General features: G+C 47.0%; 1 non-coding gene across 1 annotated transcript; it reads right to left on the bottom strand.

The window, feature by feature from the left end:
* Positions 1-2,115: 2,115 nt before the first annotated feature.
* On the bottom strand, positions 2,116-2,187 carry TRNAE-UUC (transfer RNA glutamic acid (anticodon UUC)). Its single transcript has one exon. It is a non-coding gene; the product is annotated as a tRNA-Glu (tRNA).
* Between the last annotated feature and the right edge of the window lie 15,668 nt (positions 2,188-17,855).

Below are 17,855 nucleotides of genomic sequence, written 5' to 3'. Positions count from 1 at the left end.
CCTCCAGGAGGGTTTCTAATGGGGGGATTCATTTGCTGAAACCCCGGCATTGAAGTACCCTTTAGTGTTGAATGTGAAAGTGTTTTATAAACTGTAAAGGGCTGTAAAGAAGTTAGTTATTATGTTTCTGATTTATCCTATTCTATATCTTTGATTAAATGACAAACCCAAAGACTCAGTAACCAACCTTTTTACTTCTTTGCACGGTAATTTCCTTATCCAAATGAGGGACTTATGCTTAATATCCCAAAGTCCCAGCTAAATCCATTATTTTTTCTTTGCTTTAATAGTTATCGGCAGGGGTGTGTATATATCTAAGGTCCTGAAACGTGGGACTATATTTGGTGACTCTCTTGGTATATAACATTAAATTATTTTGCATAAGTTTTTCAGAACAGATTTTGTATAATATATAAGACAAAACTTTTTTTAAAAGTAAAAAGGGAGAAAGTAGGACATGAGAACGTATAAGGAGAAGCACTTTTGGAAAATATATCCATTATAATAATCAAAATTCCTCTTACCTAAAAAGGAAAGGAAGAGTACATTTATGATTAGCATGAGTATATTTCATGCTTATTGCAAAGTACATTTTTAGAAAAAAAAAGAGAAGCAAAAGCTGCCTTAAACGCAGTTAGAAATCCTAGGTGCCTTTTAAATGTAAACAGCAAACATAATTTTTTAATGTGTAAAAAAAAAGTTGAAACAACCGTAAATTCAAGTTATAAGTGCATAAAGCGAACGCCGTATTCAGAAATGACCATTACTGTGTTTTTGGAATCAACAACTTTTTCTGTGACTAAAATGCCCCCTTGATATTCCTGAAGCTTGCTAGAAAGCTGGGAAGAAAAGAACGGGGTAGAAAGTAATCTATGATTTTTGATCCAATGGAATCAACGTTTCTTGTATATTTTTATTTGCTTTTTTAAGACAATAGGCCTTTGATTTTAGTGTGTGTCTAGCTTTGAAATCAACTTGGTTCTACATAGGGTCTATCAGAGTGCCCTTGAACCACAGGTCACAGGCCCACAAATGTGGGCAAGGCAACACAGGCCCTAGATAATAGAGGAATCTCTCAGATGAGTGCGTCTGAGACACAGGGGGATAAGTAGGATGGATTCTAAACTCTAAAGATGACAAATACTTAGACTGGAGTGAGCTAAAGGGAATGAAGCAATAAGGCAAAAACAAATAAACTAAAAACCAAAACCCTGTCATTTTCTCCATAACGTCCTTTAGATATTAATCCTTTCGTGTTTTAAAAAGAATTTTTAAAAATATTTTAAGAAATATGTAACAAGAGCTGTAAAAGTACTTATGTCTCTTGCCCCAGTAATTTCTACTTCTAGATATTTATCTTAAGAAAATAATCAGAAGTGATTGATGAATAAGCATGTTTACTGAAGCATTGTTTATAATATGGGAAAAGTTGGAAACAAACTCAATGTACAAAAACTGGAAAATGGGGCTTCCCTGGTGGCGCAGTGGTTGAGAGTCCGCCTGCCGATGCAGGCGACACGGGTTCGTGCCCCGGTCCGGGAAGATCCCACATGCCGCGGAGCGGCTGGGCCCGTGAGCCTTGGCCGCTGAGCCTGCGCGTCCGGAGCCTGTGCTCCGCAACGGGAGAGGCCACAACGGTAAGAGGCCCGCGTACCGCAAAAAAAAAACAAAAACAAACAAACAAAAAAACCCAGGAAAATGGTTAAGTCATAGTTCATTCATATGATGGAATGCTGTATAGATATTTAAAATTCATATTTTCAGAGATAGTTGTTGAGAAAGGAAAACGCCCAATCTATTGAGTGTAAAAGGCAGATTCACAACCGAATATTCCACATAGTTATAATTTTAAATATGTACATATGTCTATGTATATATACAGAAAAAACATTGGAAAGAACTATACCAGAATGTTAACTCATTACCTCTAAGTGGCAGGATTATGAGATTACAGGTGATCCTTTCTGGTTATTTATATTTTGCAGTATTTAAAAATTTTTCTACAATGAGCCTGTATTGCTTTTAATGTCAGAAATATTAATTTTAAGGTTCTGATATTTAGGTACATTCCCTTTTTTTTTTTTTTGCTATGCTGCACGGCTTACGGGATCTTAGTTCCCCGACCAGGGATTGAACTCGGGCCACGGCAGTGAAAGTGCTGAGTCCTAACCGCTGGACCACCAGGGAGTTCCCTGTACATTCCTTTAAAATGACAAAACTTTCCCCCCATCAGAAATGTGGACAACATGTCTTGGCTTTAATGTAGTGAAGTGGAGAATTATGATTAAATGCTATATATTCATGCTTTAATGCCTCAATCAATGAACAGATATTTACCGAGCATATGTAATTCACTCAACTGATGCTTATTGAGCACTTGCTATGTGCTGGCCTGGGATGAATTCATGCCCATCGTGTGTGGACGACAAAAGCGAGAAGATCCTGTTCTGGGTACTTGGAAATGTCACGTATCGCTGAGGGTGAGACGTTCCTAAAGGCTGGGCGAATTTGCCCAGGCAAACTGCCAAGGAGTCTAAGCCTTGCCCAGGCGTCTGAGACCCAGGCCAGCTGCTCAGCCATGTCTCGCAAAGCGTAGAGGTAAAGCTTTCACAGGTTCCCGTCATGACCTCACGGGTGCTTCACCTTCTGCTGTTTTGTCTCTGAAGGAAGTTTTCTTAGTCCAGGAGGCTTGGTTATATAGTCGTACAGCTCAGGACTTTCTTAGCATTCTGTTTAAGTGCTGACAGCTTGATATTTTGATCAATGGTTGCTGTATTTCTCCATATGTTAGGTTGACAGGCTGATAATTTCCAAAGTCAATCCTCTCTCCTTTCCCTTTCTCTCTCTCCCTATAACTCTCTCTCTGATTTACACATTTCCATTTTCCAGTTGCATTTCCTAAGTACCTCAAAATAGGGCAAAGCAGGGGCTCTGGGATCCCTCGGCCCAATCCCTGAACAACTGGCCCCTCAAGACTTGCTCTGTCCTGACGTCATGGAGGACGGAGCCCGGGCAGGCTGCTGTGTGACGCTGGTGACCTGTGTTCAGGGCACATTGCCAAGGTCACATATAGTTTGTTTACAAGGCGCCCCCCCTGGAAAGGATGGACCTGACTCTAAAGACGTTTGTTCGCTTTTTTTAAATTTTTGGCCATGCCACGTGGGATCTTAGTTCCCCAACGAGGGATCGACCCCATGCCCCCTGCATTGGGAGCAGGGAGTCTTAACCACTGGACCACCAGGGAAGTCCCCTGACTGTAAACATTTTGCCCACTGCTGCAGAGAGCTCTCGGTGAACAGAGAAGCATCCAAGCAGGTGGTTTTCTGCTGCAGAAGCTGCCCGGGATGTGTCCTCTTCCCGCATCACATGACCTTTCCCAGGCCCTGACATGTGGGTTTCACCGAGTCACTCAGAGAGACCGGGTGACAGTTAGCAAACAGCACCAGTGTGCCCAGCGATTTCATTGCATATCCCAGGTCTTTCTATTCAAAGTGGCTATTTTTCTCATCCCTTCCCTGCCCCTTGGGAAGATGAGAGAGTCATTGACGGAGATAGACATATAAATCTCACTGGGAGATAGCATGGCCCAGTGGTTAATGAGCGACCTCAGTTCAAATCCCATCTCTGTTGTTTGCAAGCTTCGTGTTTTTCAGGAAATTTACCTAAATTCCTCGAGCCTCAGTTTCCTCACAGGGGTGTGGATAAGTGATAGCTAAGTGTTGCCTGGCTGATAGGAAGCTCTCAGTAAAGGGCAGTTCTTACAGTTTTTATACATTCCCAACACGACAATGTTCCTAACACAAGGTGTGTGCATGTGTACACGTGTCTGTATTGTGTGTGAGAAGAAAGGAGGATGCAGCTGATAAGGCTTGCTTTCCGAGTTGCTGCAGATGAACCTTTTTCCTTCGGAAAATATGAGTGTGTCAACATTTCTTATATATCATATGGGGAGGAGACTTAGATTTTTCTTTCAGTTTTTCATCAGTTGAAAGAAAAAACTTCGTGGCAATGAGCAGTTTTGGAGGTCTGTCTGTGAACTGAGCTAAAAGCAAAAGATCAACGGGATAGTGAAATTTTGTTTGAGTGAAATTTTGTTTGTCCCTTAAGGAAACCCTCTTTTCTCCTCCCACTGCCCTGGCAACTGCGCTCTAGAGCCTGCGAGTCACAACTACTGAGCCCACGTGCCACAACTACTGAAGCCTGCACGCCTGGAGCCTGTGCTCCGCAACAAGAGAAGCCACCGCAATGAGAAGCCCGCGCCCCGCAACAAAGACCCAACACAGCCAAAAATAAATAAATAAAATAAAATAAATTCATTTTAAAAAAAAGAGAGAAAGAAGAAAGGGAGGGAGGGAAAGAAGAAGGAAGGAAGGAAGTGAAGACATTTTGGGTAGAAAACTTTCTAAAGTGTAATTCAACCTCTCCTTTCTGAAAGAGTCTGGGAGACTTTATTTAACATCTTTTTTTTTTTTTTTCATGGTCTTGAAGTCATCATAATGAGAACCAATTCTAATGTTATTGTATAATAAAATTGTGTGCTTAGGCAATTGAGAGAGCTAGGGATATTCGCGGGCAGGCTACTGGGCCTTTCAGAATTCTTCTGTCCGCTTTTTACTCTTTTCTATTTCCCCTCTTCTTTAGGGTGTCAGCAGATACTCCTCACTAGCATGTATGTTTATAGGAAGCCCTCTCTCTACTTCTAATTTTCTATTTCTAAAGCACTCTGGTCATGAAAGTGAGAAGATAACACTGATTAGGGCTATGTGTACAATAAACTTTACTTTTTGAGTCCAGGCCTAAAGGCTATTTCTCCTATGAGCAAAGTATATGTATAAGAAAAGTATTTTTCAAGTTTTGCTTCAATTTTTAAAAATCCCTTGTTTCTGAAGTATTTTCTGGATAAGTGAGGTGACGCAATGACTCAGCTCTGTGTAAATAAAAAACATGTAAAATATTATCGACCTACTCACCCTCACCCCTGTCTGTTGTATGAGGCTGGTTGTCAGTTATTCAAATGCTTATATTCAGATAATATATTTCTTCAGTGCCCTGAAGTAGTGAAAATTTTACTAGCTCTGTGGATTGAACTGACATGAGAGAAAAATATTTCAAGTGTCCTTCAGTGATTTTTGCTCATAAAACTGTTCTCAATGTATCAAAGGCAGTGTTTGATCACAGAGAAGTAATATCCTTAGAAACCTGTCTCAGGTGCTCTGTCCCGATTGGAGACACTTTCTTCTTTCCCCAGTTGGTTTATAAGATGCGTTTCCATGACTGGCCGTTTCTCTTTCAGATTCTATTTGTCAAAAATGTAATCTAGACAATTGCCAGTCCTTCAGGATTTCCTGGCAGAAACTGTAATGAATATTAAAAGGCATTGGGCTGGGAGCAGTTGGTCACCAAACACCGTCACATTCAACTGTGCGGTGCTCCTGATTTACCACTTTGGCCTGTTTCCTCCAGTGCAATTTGGGACCCAGAGCACATTGTGGCTGGCTGCCTTCCAGAAAGATCCACACACTGGTCCCTGGACCCTGGGAGGCCTCCGTTACCCTGGCCGTTTATATTAGCTATCACGCCCAGAACAATCATGTGATACGCTTTGCAGTCAGTAAGTTTATCTTGAGTTAAAGGTTTACCAACAGAAATGAAACAGTGTTTACTCCAGTTTTGCAGTAAGTCATGTGCAAATAGCACCTGTGAACCTTTTCAGCAGACACGTTGGACTCCCCGTTTCATAGTTCCCGTTGCAATGAATGTTGGTGGGAAAGCCAGAAAGTTTCAAACATTTAGCAAGTGTTAAAATACTCACCGGAAATGGTTCACAATCACAGCTGTCAAGGTGCCTGGGACTTACCATCGTCATCTTCAGGGCATGTTCACTGATGGCAGACATTCATCCTAACATAAACCCAAACTCAACATCTAGCTGAAAACTTGGAATGCTGTTAACAGTTATTTCCTCTCTGTATCAAGAAGCCTCTGTTGTTAGAATTTTTAAAATGTGTTAGAGGGACTTCCCTGGTGGTCCAGCACTTAAGACTCTGTGCTTCCAATGCAGGGGGTGCAGGTTGGATCTCTGGTCGGGAAACTAAGGTCCCACAGGCCACAGGGTGCTGCCGAAAATAAAATTGATAAATAATAAAATAAAACAAACATTTTTTTTTTTAAAAAAGGGGCTTTAAAAAATGTGTTAGAATTTAAAAGAATTTTATAAACTGGATTTCATCATACTTTCCAACCTCTTTATTTCATATTTGTTTATCGATCACAGTGTGTTAAGCACTATTCTAGGTGCTTTAAAACACGAATTCATTTCATTCTCCTAACAACTTTGCGAGATATATCCTATTACCCTAGTTTACATTTACGTAAACGAAGGCACAAAGAGATTAGGTCATTTGTCCAAGGCCATGTTGCTAGTAAGTGATGGACAAGTTGAACCCAGGCCCAGACCAGGCAAGTGTAGAAACACCACACCATGCTGCCTGCCCACGTGAATGTAAGCATTTATTGCTGACACTGTCCTTGTTTTTAGACAGACTGAACCAAAGTTGATTTTAAAAACTATCTACTGTATTAGCTTGTTAGGGTTCCTATAAAAAAGTACCACAGACTAAACAGCTTAAACAGCAGAAGTTTACTCACAATTCTAGAGACTAGAAGTTTAAGATCAAGGTGTCGGCAGGGTTGGTTCCTTCTGAAGCTTCTCTCCTTGGCTTGTAGATGGCCGTCTCCTCCCTGTGTCTTTACGTGGTCTTCCGTCTGTATGGGTCTGTGTCCTAATTTCCTCTTCTTATGAGGACACTAGTCATATTGGTTCAGGTTAAAATGAACTCATTTTAACTCACTTACCTCTCTGAAACCTCATCTTCAAATACAGTCATATTCTGAGGTACTGAGGGTTAAGACTTCGATATATAAATTTGGTGGTGGGTGGTGTGCAATTTAGCCTATAACATCTACTAAACGGCCATGGTATGCTAGCCGTGATGCAAAATGTCATGAGCTCCATGTTCTTTAAAAAGAGACCATAGTCAAAATGCACTTTATTTGAATGACAAAGTTGAGACAGCTCTTGTTTTTTTCCGGATGATTGGTTTTGAAAGTTCTCTCCAGTTTGAAGTGGATACTAGGCCGATGAGACATGGTGCTGAAACCACTAATTTACCCTGATTTCTTCCCGTCCTCTTCCAAGTGTGAGAGTGTGAGGAAGTATTCATCTATCATCTATCTATCTGTCTATCTGTCCATCTATTCACCTATTCGTCCACCCATCCCTCCATCCATCCATCATCTATTCATCCATCCACCCATCATCCTTTCATCCATCCATCGGTCCATCTATCATCTCAGTGGACCACAGATTGAGGAGTGAATCTTGTTAGTTAACTGCATTTTGGGCAGGTCTTTAGAAAGACTTAATAAAATGTGACTTTTAAGCCAATTGTAGAACATACGAAGTCATAAAAAGGGAAGGAGCTTTATGGCAAGAAATCTAAGGTAAACCATCTTTTATAACTAGAAGTAAATCCCTGGTTACAGTGAAAAATCAGAGATGTGTGGAAATAATAGGTGGGTGTACATGTAAATGTGAGATATTCATCTTACAGTGTCTGGCATGTATCAGGTGGTTAAAAATATTAAGAAAAGGAAGGGAGGGAGGGAGGACGGGCTGGGGAAGGAAGGCATCAGGTTCCAGTTTTTCCTAGCAAATGGCATAAATGAATACTGGCAATGATACGAGTCTCTGCAAAGATTAATCACATGGAACGCTATAATTTTACTCCTCATACAAGAGCAAATATTATCTGACCATTCCTAATTCTACTTCTAATTCTCCAAGTAGCGCACGTCTGTCTTAGCTGTGTTCATCATTTCTGCAACTACTATTCATAGCTGTCTAAACAAAGTCTAAAGCACTACACAAGTACCAGCATCAGGGCTGGCCATGCCTTTCCCTTCTTTTGGTTTTGCATCCCAGAAAACTAAAAACTAACTGCTCACTAGTGTTCCATCATCTAGACTCAGAATCACACACTGTCCCTTCTGCTGTACACTGGTGGCCAAAACAATCACAAAAGCCTGTCCTGTTTGAAGGGAACGAGGCATAGGCCACACCTCCCAATGGAAGGAGGGTCAAAGAATTTGAAGATATATTTTTAAATTGCCACGTGATATACTCACTCCATTCTAAGTGCACACACCTAAGGGGGTCCCTGAAACAATTCAGGGTGGCAGAAAAAATGTTAGAGCTTATATTTCTTTGCTTTAATTCACTCCTTTTATGCTATTTTTGTATCTGTTCATATACGTATAAATCAATCAACAAATATGTTGGACACCGTGTTCAAAAGTTTTAGCTAGTAAGGCGCACAATTTAAAAACTTAGATATCCCTAAATACATTACCCAGAGCCTTGCCTTTTTTCCCCTGCTTATTAAAAACTCAGAGGTCCTCTATATCAAGATCTACCAACCAACTCTGAACGTTTTAAACAACTGCTTCTTAGAGTTCCATTTTCTAGCCAGTCTCAATGACATTTAGGCAGATTCCAGCTTTTCTGCTCTTCCCAACAATGCTGTCACGGTCGTCCTTGTCCTATACGTCGAGGCATAATTTTGCCAATGTAGTTGTAAGGCTAAATTCAGGCAGTGAGGTTCCTGGATCAGAGCTTATGGACATTAAATATTATGACTGATATTGCTAAATTGCTCTTGGAAGAATCTTCGTATTGGCAAAATGACCGTCAGTTGACGGTTCTCACAGCAGTATCTGCAAATGCCTGTTTGTCCACAGATCTTCCTCACAGGCACTAATTATTATAAAACTTCGCAGTCTTTGACAATTAGGTGAAAAATGGCATCCTGTTATCCCTTGGAGCTGTGTCTTTCAGTTGCTGGTGAAAGTGCTTATCCGATGTTTGTATGACTTTTTCTATAAACTGTCCATTCATATTCTTTGTCAATATTTTACTGCGTTATTTTGCTTTTCCTTTATTTGTACTAGCTTTTTGTGATGTAAAGAAATTATGTTCCTCATATACTTCGCAAATATTTCCCCCGTTTTGTCATTTTTTTAAAGGTACCTTTGCCACACAAAAGTATGTATTCTTTCATGGTACGAAATTTATGACTTTTCAATCTATGGCTTCCTCGCTAAAAAGGGCTTTCCCATACAGAGATGATCAATAAACACACCCATGATTTTTTAAATCTGTGGTTTCAAATTTTAGCTTTAAGGTTTTTATCCATAGGGGATTTCCTGGGAGTAAAGAGTAAGGTAAGAATCAGCTCCAGTTTAGTTTATTTTTCCAAATGGCTAGCCAATGGTTCCAGCGCCATTTGTTAAATAATTCCTCTTTTCACTTTCAAGCAATTCGTAAGCTGATCCACACTCACTGAGTGCCTAATGCTGGCCACTCTGACAGATGATGACCGTGACCGAGATTCAGGCTAGAAGCTACTGTTCAGCCTTGGGAAAGGAGAGACAGTTGAGAAGTCCCTTTATGCAACTTCTCGCTAGTAGCAGCTACACGCCTCCCGACTACTGGTCCTCAACCCCGCGCCCCTTGCCTCTCTGAGGACAGCTCTGGTCTGTCTGTTTGGCAGTTCTTACACACGTGATCCTTTCTGGGGACCAGCGCACCGGTCAGCCGCTCTGGAAGTCGCTTTTGCAGAGCCGCTGTTGGAGACTGTTCAGGAAAAGCTACCAATGAACAAAATGGAATTTGAAATAAACCATTTGTCTCTGTGAAGGTGAACAACTGAAGGACTTTACGTGGGCTTGGCCCCGGTCTTTTTTTTTTTTTTTGGCGGGACGCGGGCCTCTCACCGCCGCGGTCTCTCCCGCTGCGGAGCACAGGCTCCGGACGCGCAGGCTCAGCGGCCACGGCTCACGGGCCCCGCCGCTCCGCGGCACGTGGGATCCTCCCGGACCGGGGCGCGAACCCGCGTCCCCCGCATCGGCAGGCGGACTCCCAACCACTGCGCCACCAGGGAAGCCCAGCCCCGGTCTTCAAGAAGCCGCGAGGCACGTTGCCCTATGTCACTGCTCCGTTTGGCTTGGTGGGGTGGGAGGAGATCCTCCGGTGAGGTCGTCGTGTCCACCCTCTACTGAGGAGACAGGAGCTAGGATTGAGCAGAAGGTATCTTTAGCTCACAGTTTCTTTTCAATTGCCTCACCTAGGCTCCGTGGAAAAAGTTACACTCGTGCTGGGATGCACCCCTCACCCAGCAGAGACTAGCGTCAGGAGCACGGCCTGCCGAAGCCAGGATCCAAGCCTGGGCACCTCCTTCCCACACTTGAAAGGTTCAAGCCCTGTAGGCAGCCCCTGACCCTTGTGTGAGACAGCGAAGCCCTCCTGCTGAGGATGGGAACTGTCCCCGCTCTGCACAGCCAGCAGCAGCGGGACCTGTGTTCTCGCCCACCCTATGGCAGCTCCCAAGTTCCAGAGTGGGCAGCAGGGACCCCCCCCCCCACCGCCCTCAGCCTCCCTGTCCCACACTCTGGACCCAGATTTCCACGGGAGGCTTTTATGCTCAGCCCCCTGCCGGGTCCTGGGAGAGAGGGGCCAGGGCAAGAGCCCCAGATAAAATCTCACCCCTAGGACCTCTAGCTGCACAGATAAGACACAGAAGCCAGGCCACTTCAACTGAAAAATAATCCAAGATATCATGCTAGTTAAAGGGGTCTGCAGGAGAGAGACCTGACCAGATTTAGATCCAGTTGTTAAAAATCAGACGGTGGAGAGCAAGAATTTCACGTCCATAAAAATATGAGCCCACAATGAGCAGCTGAGCTGCTGCAGTGAATTGTTTTCCAGGCTGCGGACTATTTCCTACCATAGATGCATCGTTTCTGACAGACGAGCAGGTGGGTCGGGCTGCTGACTTTTTTATTCACTTAAAAATCACTGCAGTTTGCTGAAGAAGGTTCAATGACTCCCACCTTTTTGTTTAAAAAAAGGGCAGCTTTGAAATGAATGGCTTCACTGAATCAAATCACTGAAGAGCTCATCCCAGGCCCCCAGCACCCACTTTTCCTCCTGACCCGTTTTGAAGGCAGAGTTTAGTCTTGTCCCTTGGGGATCCCTATGTTTCTTTCATGATGCTGCAGCTCTGTCGTCCCAGGGAGATCACCTTGTAGGTCACACAGCAGCCACCACCCCGGGGGGCAGTAAATGCAGGGGGACCGCACCGCTGTCACCGGCTCTTAGGAGGAGTCCGATCCCCGGGCAGGTCAGGGGCGGGGAGGAGGGGCACCCACTCCCCTGTGCCGCTGAGGCTGCAAAAGGTGCTACCCCAAAGGACTCAAGTGTCATTACAGGAGGCGACAGAGACGATTTTGCCAAAAGAGAACCGTAACTGTTTGGATATTGAAAAGTCTAAGTGTCCCCTTTCCTCCCCAGGCGGCCCGGAGAGTCTGAGGCCGGCGCCTGCCGGGAGGCTCAGGGCAGCACCAGGCCCCCAAGGTACCACGTTGCATTTCTCAATCTAACTTTGTTTAGTTTGGGGAGAACATTTTTTTGATCCCGGAAAAAAAAAAAAAATCACTGTGGTTTCTCTCCCACCCCCATCCTCTGTAATCGCCACTTGTAAGAAAGAGTTTCACCACGTTTCCCCGTAAAACCGAAACAATGAGGATGCCGGGCAGACATTCTTTGTTTCTTTTTCTTCCGTGTTTCAACCCCAGCCCCTCTGCCCCAGGCGGGCTCACTGCCCTCACCCCCCGCTCATTCACGCTGGGCCCCAGCCAGCCTGTGTCCCACCTTCCTCCTGGTCAGACTCTTCCAGAAGCCAGCTCAGCATCTCCTGGCTAAGTCACCCCGGGCTAGGGCTGGAGGTGGTCCGGGGCCTTCTGTGCGCACAGCGCCAGGAGGGCCCCGTGTCTCCCCGAGGCACCCGGATTCTCCTGCCGTCACTCCTTCCCCCTCCCGTCCTCCCCGTGGGCACTCATACCCCATCATCACCATCCACTTCGGGTACCCAGCCCCACACGGGCCCGCCCCTTGGTAAGTCTCCTAAAGCCGCTTCACATGTGTGGGCACGAGGGCACTCTCTCCTCAACCAACATACTTTTAGGGATTCCTTGTGTCTTCCAGTTATTTTCTGTCACCAGTCTCCTTCCCACAGTTTATTCACATCTTGGCATCCCACCGAGTGCTGTGGACCGACCAGTTCCTGTCCTTTCTCCTCCCGTCAGCAGGGCGGGGTCGGGGGTGAGTAGCCAGTTAGTCAAAGCTCCTGGATCCTCTTAAGTCGTCCTGCCACTGAGTCACCGAGGGAGCGCAGACAAGCCACTTCCCTTCTTCATCCCCCGACATCTGCAGCCTTGCCAGGCTCTCTGCACATCCTGAAACGACCCGGCTGGAAGGAACCTTATGTCCTCTGTACACAGGATGACCCGTTGTCCTGCTGTCACTCATGAGAGCCAAAGGGGGTGCTACTGATTGTGCTGGGTTTGTCCCTGGCAGTTTCTAGAATCCCAGGTAAAAACTGGGACCGGCGCAGGCTCTCCTTAGCTCAAGCAGCTAGAATAACAGCGGCTTGCTTCGGCCTCTGCTATCAGCTTTGCCGAGAGAAGAGGGCAAGAGATTCAGACCGTCTTTCATACATTTCTAACCCACGTGTAAAAGTCATCAGGCACACCTCTCAGGGGGTGAGCTGAGAAATGGAGGGGGGGGGCGGGGCGGGGTGAAGCTGAACAAAGCTTTCAAGGCTCTTGTCTGCTCACGAGAAGTCCCGGCCCCAAACCTTACCCCGTGCCCTGCCCGTCTGACACTTAGGCTATCCTGACGTCAAGCACTTGCTTATTGGAGTTGTCTAAACAACACCTGGCCAAGACAACTAAGCTGGGCCCAGAGGAAAGGCTAACAGAGCTCCGGTTTGGCTCTGAAGGGCTTTAGTATCTTCTGAGGATGGGAGTGTTCGCCTATGATACCTAATCTGGGCCAGCAGCTCTCAGGCCCCTTGACCGACATCCTTCCTCTGGGAAGGGATATCAAGGTAAGCCTGGAGCAGCGGTCCCCAACCTTTTCGGCACCAGGGACCGGTTTCGTGGAAGACAATTTTTCCACGGGCGGGGTTGGGGGTGCAGCGGGTGCGTGGGATGGATCGGGCAGTAATGCGCGCGATGGGGAGCGATGGGAGCAGCAGATGAAGCTTCGCTCACTCGCCCGCCGCTCCCCTCCTGCTGTGCGGCCCGGCTCCTAACAGGCCGTGGACTGGTACTGGTCCACGGCCCAGGGGTTGGGGATGCCCTGGCCTAGAGAACCAGTAAGCAGCGTGCAATCATCACCAGGAATCAGCAGAAACAGAGCCGCCCATGCTTGGCTCAGAACCCAGATACCAGGTGCTGGACAGGAATTTGCCCTTAGAAAGCTGTTGCTTAACCTTCTCATTCCTCAGGCTCCCTGCCTCCTTGACAGAGGCCAAGCCCAACAGGGATGCTGGCTGAGGCTAGGCTGGTCAGCCAGTGCCAGCTCACTCAGGGTTAGACCAGGCTGGGAGGTGCCCAGGCCAACCTGCGGGATGCCAGGCACCGGGTAGGATCCCAGGGGTAGGCAGGTCTCTGTAGCTCCCGTTTCCCAGTGGAAAAGGGCACGTTTCCCCAAGGCTGTTGAGGGAGAGACTCAACTTGTCTTCAGCCTGGGTCGGATCGACCTAGAACGACCCAGGATCCAGGAGAAAGCCAGAGAGCCTTACGGGCCTTGCCTGGAAGCGAAGAGAGGTCTGGCTACAACAGGATCTCCAGTTGACACAGTTTCAAGGACGAGCCCAGCCCTGCGGTGTAGACGTGGGGTCTGTGGCCTTTGTCCCCAAGCAGCCCTTCCGACATCTTCAAGGGTTGGTTCCATTATCAAAGAGAGAGAAAGGAGGAAAGAAGAACAGGAGATGGTTGTCTGGGAGTATTTATTTTCCTTTAAAATGTCAACTGAACTGGAAATGTCCCCAGGGACACCTAAGGCGTTTTGACTGTCAGCCCTTGGGGTGGGCGATACATCCAGTCTCTCCGTTCTGCCCTGCACCCTGTTGGCCCTTGACAAATGGGTGACAGCACCTTCATGGTGGCCGCCCTCACAGGAGTATCCAGGTGGCACAGGAGGGCTTCATGGCATTCAGCGGGGCTTCCTTCCCGTTCCAAGTGGACAGCTGCAGAATTCTGGAAGGGTACCAGGTAGATTAAGTTGCAAACATTTCTTCCTCCTCCAGGAGCCACAAAACAGATTTGGGGGGATATGGAGAAGAGAGTGGGCTGAGGGTCAGGGCACAGAGGGCTGGCTCCAGATTAGGTGTCTCTGATGAAAGAAACCCCAGCGACTGCAATTCCTCCCGCAGTGATTTTTCTCTTAGCAATTTTAATGGGAAATAACGGAGTATGCGTGTCCCATTTACATACACACAGAGGTTCCAGGTCTCTGCTCAGGGAAGTAAGATTAGGAATCCGGTCCTTTTCGTCCCTTTAATTTCCTGCCACTCAGCCCCCAGTCCAGAAGCTCGGTGGACAAGGTGCTCTCAGGGGGTCACAAACAGCTTGGACACATCAGGAAGATAAAAGTTGCCTGTTGGGGGTGAGAGAGGCCAGTGGGAGCGGGGGAAGAGGCAGTCCTGAAGAGGTTCATGCTCACCACCGTCCAGTTTTAAAATCTCAAGTTTGCTCTCTTAGGTCCCTTGGCTTTGAGTCTGTCCCGATAGACACAGGGAAGGCTCAGCACCTGGGAGACAGGTGGTCTGGGCCCGAGCCGAAGAGCTGCAGCTTCTCAGATGAGTTAGAATGAGTCACAGCCCAGGCCTCTCTCTAGTTAAGCAGAGGCCATGCCCCAGTTTTGTAACACTCGGGCGGAGGAGCTGGCCCTGATCTGCATGCAATGGGGACGACTGCAGGCCCAGGTTCTAGAACGGAGAACCCACTGCCTTCCAAGCAGCTCAGAGGCCCTGGGGTGCTCACTCCGTATGCCCACCATGCTTCCTGCTCCTCTGAGCCGTGCAAGCCCAGCTTCCCTCAATTCCCCCCCAAAAGTCCCATTTGCCTGTCCTCGGCCAACTTGCCTCCACGTGGCAAATTCTGTCTTCCAGGCCGGGAAGGGCCACTGTTGACATCACCTCCGCGGAGGGAGGAGAGACACCAAGGAGAGGTGAGTCAGTGATGTCGCCACGTGCTCTCAAGGCCGGAGGAGGTTTGTTCTCTTGCCAGGCGCTCTGCGTTCTTTGGTGCTGGCTCAAGCCACGGCCCCTGGGACACCAACCATCCTGTCCAAACAGGATGGGGTAAAATCACTCTTGGATGCCCATGACCTCACTGATTAGTAAATCCAAAGAGCACATAAGATGAAATGTACAGCCTTCTCAAGTGGATGAATTTATTTATGCATTTAGTGAGGGATTTTCCACTGCTTTCTACATGAGCAGAAGGTACAGGCTGGCTTTGGATGGTATCTGATTAATGAGAGGCAGATTTGGATAAAAGCATTGTAAGGTCTAGAATGTCTTGGATGGTACTCACGGTGGAGTCATTGGAAGTTTATAATGAAAAGGAAAACAAACCCGATCTTTTTGTTGCCAATGCTTTCCGGCGGACGTTAACAGTTGGCCTACAGATTCAGCAGACGCTGGAGTTCCCCGAGGCTGTGGTGAGGGGCTCTGAGGACCGGAATGCTGGCTGAAGCGCGTGGGGTCCTTTGTTTACCAGGGCCTGTCCTTGTCCTTCTTTGAGGTGTGGCAGGGCCTCTGGTCATCCCCCCATCTGTGTCCTGTAGCAGGAAATAAGGACGCAGGGGCAGGGCAGCCGGGAAAGGCCTGAGGGGACCTAACCTCTCCCTTTTAGGTTCAGGGGCCTCCCTCAAAGCAGCCTGTGTGAGAAATGGACCCGTTTCTCAGTACGCAAACTCAGCACAGTTCCCTCATCCCAGCCAGCATTCCTCCATCAGTGGCTCTCACCACGAGGGTCTATGTACGAGACACTGGTGGGTGGGTGTTGCAGGTGGTCTCAGGGCCTGCGAACCACGGCTTGGGGCTGTTTTTAAGTTGAATTAGGGAAGTAAGACACGTGCACAGAAGTTCCAGAAACACCGAAGGAGCGTGGCCCTCGCTGAGTATGGTGGTGGGCAGGCTTCAAGAGCAGCTGGGGTGGGAGCTGGTACTTGCAGGAGAAACAGGATTAAATTAGAACACCGGAAGATGGGAGGGTGCTTTGGGCATGACCAGAAAAGGAGGGACACTTGGGGGCGGGGTGTTCTCGGCACAGCGGTCCTGGGGCCGGGCGGGGGGCAAGGGGAGATGACGCGGCCGAGGCACGTTCCAACCAGCCTTTGGGTGTCCCGGAGAGTCAGGCTAGGGGGTTGGACTAGATTCAGAGGGGAACCACGAGAAGGTTTCATAAGGAGGGTCAGCTTCAAAGCGGCAGTGTTGATGGACAACTTACCCTGTTCCAGGGACTATTTTAGGTCCTGGGGGTTCAACCATGAATAAAGACATGGTGTTTGCTCTTAGAGACTTTCTAGTTCCGGGGATGTGAGAGATAAGAAACATACTTTCGGTAAGTGATCAGTGCAGTGGTAGAAATATAACCGGGTGGCAGGCAATCAACGCAGCCCGTTATCTCTTTGAAATTTATCTCGTCATTCTTTGTGTTACATAAAAAGAAGAATGAAATTTCCCCCGACCTCCCAAAGACCACCGCTGCTGACACTTCGGAAATATTTCTGTCAAGTCATTTTTTTTCCTGCCTCGGTTTTTATTTGGTTTTAACATTGTGGTAATCATACCAGGTTTACAATGTGCTGTCCTGCTGCATGGAACATTCTAGTTGTCTCTTTTTCTGCGTATTCAATTTATCCTGGTTCTTGTGAATGTTTGTTTTTTTTTTTTTTTAATACAGCAGGTTCTTATTAGTCATCAATTTTATACACATCAGTGTACACACGTCGATCCCAATGGCCCAGTTCAGCACACTGCCATGTATTTTTACATCTATTTCATGAAAAGGCTCACTTCCCTGCTTTTTTATTTTTTCCTTCCTCAGCAGCAAACTGAAAATGTAGCTTCTCTTCTTTTCTTCCTCGCTCTCTGTTTTTCCCTCCCGTCCCCTTTTCCTTCCTTGTTTTCTCTTCCTTATACTTTCTAGCTCCCTCCTTCCTGCCTACCTTCATTTCAAGCCTCCCTTTCCCAAGTCAGGAAGGGACATCTCTTTCAAATCTGCAAGTATCCTTGTAAGACACACACCAGAGGACTTCTCGAAGGCCCAAACTCCAAGGAGTTTTGAGGCCCCTGCTGGGCAGAGGAACGATTTCTGCTGATGGCAACGCTGACTCAGAAGAGCGGGGGCTGGTGACTGATTACTCGAAGCCAGGGACAGTTGTCAGGATGGAGAAAAGAGGAAGGTGAGACCGGGCAGGGCCTGAAAAGGTGTTTCCTGGATTTTTCAAGACCGTAGAGTCTCAGAGAGAGGCAAGTAGAACATATTCTATTTAGAGAGGAAAACAACGTGTTGTCTGTCAACTACGCCATGGGCCCACACTTGGAAAGAGATGTTTAATATTACACAGTGTTTACAGCAATGTTTCTTTTTTGTTGTTGTTGGGGGTAGGAGTTTATTTATTTATTTATTTTTGCTGTGCTGGGTCTTCGTTTCTGTGCGAGGGCTTCTCTAGTTGTGGCAAGCGGGGGCCGCTCTTCATCGCGGTGCTCGGGCCTCTCACTATCGCTGCCTCTCTTGCTGGGGAGCACAAGCTCCAGACGCGCAGGCTCAGTAGTTGTGGCTCACGGACTCTAGAGCACAGGCTCTGTAGTTGTGGCACATGGGCCCAGTTGCTCCGCAGCATGTGGGACCTTCCCAGACCAGGGCTGGAACCCGTG

Source organism: Lipotes vexillifer, unplaced genomic scaffold, assembly GCF_000442215.2.
Source record: "Lipotes vexillifer unplaced genomic scaffold, Lipotes_vexillifer_v1.1 scaffold1088, whole genome shotgun sequence".
Lineage (NCBI taxonomy): Eukaryota > Metazoa > Chordata > Mammalia > Artiodactyla > Lipotidae > Lipotes > Lipotes vexillifer.
Note: the sequence above shows the minus strand (reverse complement) of the source record. Positions and strands in the feature narration are given on the sequence as shown.